General features: G+C 40.2%; 1 long non-coding RNA gene across 1 annotated transcript; it reads right to left on the bottom strand.

Moving 5' to 3' along the window:
* Positions 1–1376: 1376 nt before the first annotated feature.
* On the bottom strand, positions 1377–1902 carry LOC113064628 (uncharacterized). The gene is made up of 3 exons (XR_003278861.1): positions 1767–1902; positions 1601–1677; positions 1377–1446 (listed from the first exon to the last, which is right to left on the bottom strand). It is a non-coding gene; the product is annotated as an uncharacterized LOC113064628 (long non-coding RNA).
* Between the last annotated feature and the right edge of the window lie 1313 nt (positions 1903–3215).

The following is a 3215-nucleotide window of genomic DNA, read 5'->3' as shown; positions in this document are numbered from 1 at the left end:
TGACAGCCTGATGAATGAAGCTGTCTTTTAGTCTGCTCTTTTTACGACTTCACAGTCTCCTCCATGATGGCAGCACACAGAAGAAGCTGTGTGTCATGTGTGTGGGATCACCTGCAATGCAGAGGGCTTTGTGGGTGAGACGGGTTCCATAAATGTCCTGGAGGGAGGGCAGAAAGACACCAACAATCTTCTCAGCTGCTCTCACTATGCATTGAAGAGTCTTCTGGCAGGACGTGTTGCAGGCGCCATACCACAATGTGAGGCAGCTCGTCAGGATTCTCTTGGTGGTGTCCCTGTAGAAGGTGCACAAGATGGGGGGCGGGGCTCTGGCTCTTCTCAGTTGGCAGAGGAAGTGGAGACGCTGCTGTGATTTCTTGGCCAGTGCTGCTGTGCTTTCAGTCTAGGAGAGGTCCACTGTCATGTGCACACCCAGGAACTCTCCTGAAGTCAACAACAATCTCCTTTGACCGATATGTAAATTGGAAGGGGTCCCGGGGTGGCAGACTTGATGTATTGATTGACTAGCCGTTCAAAGCACTTTATTAGAATAGAGGAAAATGGAACTGGACAGTAGTCAATGAAGCAGGATGGAAACGGCTTCTTCGGGACTGGAATGATGGTGTTAACTTTAAAGCATGTGGGAACAACAGCCTGACTAAGCAAGATGTTGAAAATGTCTTTGAAGACATCAGTGAGTAGATGAGTTTACTCATTCAGTGTGACATTCAACCATTGTAGTCACATTTATCTACTTGTTAGCAAATACTGTTTTCAAGTAAAGGCTTTTAAAATAATCACTAACCCATTCAAAAAACTGACTTCAGGACGGTAGAGCTGGAAGTAAAAAATGTCTTAAAAGTTCTCGCCTTCCCATGTCTTTGAGTTCACTGCATGCATTCCATAAATAGCTCTTTCTCCATGTCACTCTCTCCTTCTTTCTCCCTCACTTTTTCTCTCCCTCCTCCTCAAACATTAATCAACAATGACAACAGTGTGCTGACTGCCATATGGATAAACCCCTTCCTGTCGCAAAGCAACCTGCTTATACTTGATATACTCACAGTAAAGTTCTTTTTCATTCTTTGCTGATCAGTAAAAGGGAGTGTGAAACATGCATTTTAACAAACATCATGACGCTTCCCATACTTCACAGAGCAGCATTTCGATGAATATGTAAATATTCAGTAACAAACACAAACAACAGAAATGACAGTGGTGAAAAAAACAGCAGTTAAGAAAGCATCTGATCATAGAGATGTGGATATCTTCAGGGGCGGATTTAGACATTTTGGGGCCCAAGGCAAACACAGACATGGGGCCCTCTACATCTCTTGTTTCCCTCCTTTTGTCAATCCTTTTTTTTTTTTTTTTTTTTAAAAGCCCTACTTGTTACTTCTCTTCAGCAGTCTTCACACAGCAATGATGTATAGACATCTGGAGTTGTATCTGTAAGAAAAAAATAAGAAAAATAAAAAACACAGAACAACATTCTGTTTAACAAATGTATCCTCTGTAAAATTGTATTTACATAAAATTTTCTCTGTACAATAATATGTATTGTCTATTTACACAGGGAAGAGCTGTCATTGGTTGTCATTACCTTGGTTGTTCTGATAGTATCTTCTATATGGATCTGCTTGCTGCTACATGTTGTTTTTGGACTTCTGTCTTGTGTTACTAAAGTGAGAAGAAACACACAAGACAATAAGTGATCAGTTATGGAGACATCATTTTAGTAAAAATAACTTACCTTTTAAAATTTTTACCTTTTTTCTTTCACTGACTTCCTTCTGCTCTCCCTTTTTTTCTGACCATTTCTTCATTTCCCTTGTCTCTGTTTTTGCATCTTTCTCGTCTTCTCTCTTTGGTCTTTGCCTATATTTTTCTTCTTCTCTCTTTGGTCTTTGCCTGTCTTTTTCTTCTTCTCTCTTTGGTCTTTGCCTGTCTTTTTCTTCTTCTCTCTTTGGTCTGTGTGTGAGTGAGTGTGTCTGTGTGGGTGAGTGTCTCTGAGTGAGTGTGTCTGTGTGAGTGAGTGTGTCTGTGTGTGAGTGAGTGTCTGTATTGTCATGTCTAAAGCACTATAAACTGACCTTGCGAGCTTTGGCCTCAGCAAATCTTGCTATCACTGATTCCATATCCAATGACTTCCTGACTTCCTGCTCGATGGAGAGAACAGCTAGAGCAGACAGCCTGTCCTGTGACATAGTTGATCTGAGGCACGTTTTGATTAGTTTCAGTGATGAGAAACTTCTCTCACCCGAAGCTACTGTAACAGGGAGAGTGAGGAGGAGTCTGAAAGCTATACTCAAATTTGGATATATGTCAAGTAAATTCTCTTTATATATATAGTCAAGCATCTCAAATGGTGATGAGACATGTGGCGGGAATGACCTAACTGCACCCTCAACCTCAAGCTTCAGATCTTCTGCATCAATGTCATCCATCCTTTGCTCTAATCTGTGGCAGCATTCATCCAGCTTCCCTTCCTTCTCAGTGCTTCTCATTATTCACTGAAAGTGCTCCCTCCTGTCTGCGACACTAATGATTTGATGCCATTTTTGCAAATGGAGTTTAAGAAATATATATTTTGCACGAAGTAAAAAAAAAAAAAAAGGAATCTTTAAGCAAGTTAATGGGGCATTTTGGGGGCCCCTAGGTAGCTCGGGGCCCAAGGCAATTGCCGACCTTTGCCTAATGGTAAAGTCCGCCCCTGGATATCTTTGCACAAGCTCTGTAATTCAGCACTCCAGTTAAGTCAAGTTCATTTATATAGCACTTTATACAACAGATTGCTTTAATTAAACCCAAACCCCAAAAAAAGAAGAACTATATATATATATATATATATATATATATATATATATATATATATATGTATATATATGAAGGTTTAAGTTTGTTCAAAAGTGTTTTAGCAGTGAGGTTTCAAGTTGTGGTAAATAAATAAGCAGCAAATATTTCTTGTTGCTGGGAGACTTCAGATAAACACAGAACGATGGTTACTAACTAGTCACCACTCTGCTTACTGCATCACACGTATCTGACTCCTAGATCTACTGCATGTTAATAGTAATGCGTCTTTGTGATCATGATTCATGCTCCATATTTATATCTTCTTACACTTAACTCTGGAAGCTGGAAAATCTCACTAAACTGGAAATAAAGACTTGATGTACCCTCACTCTGTTCAGGGGTGCTTTGTCATGGAAATACAC

Source organism: Carassius auratus, chromosome 47 (genome assembly GCF_003368295.1).
Source record: "Carassius auratus strain Wakin chromosome 47, ASM336829v1, whole genome shotgun sequence".
Taxonomy (NCBI): domain Eukaryota; kingdom Metazoa; phylum Chordata; class Actinopteri; order Cypriniformes; family Cyprinidae; genus Carassius; species Carassius auratus.
Note: the sequence above shows the minus strand (reverse complement) of the source record. Positions and strands in the feature narration are given on the sequence as shown.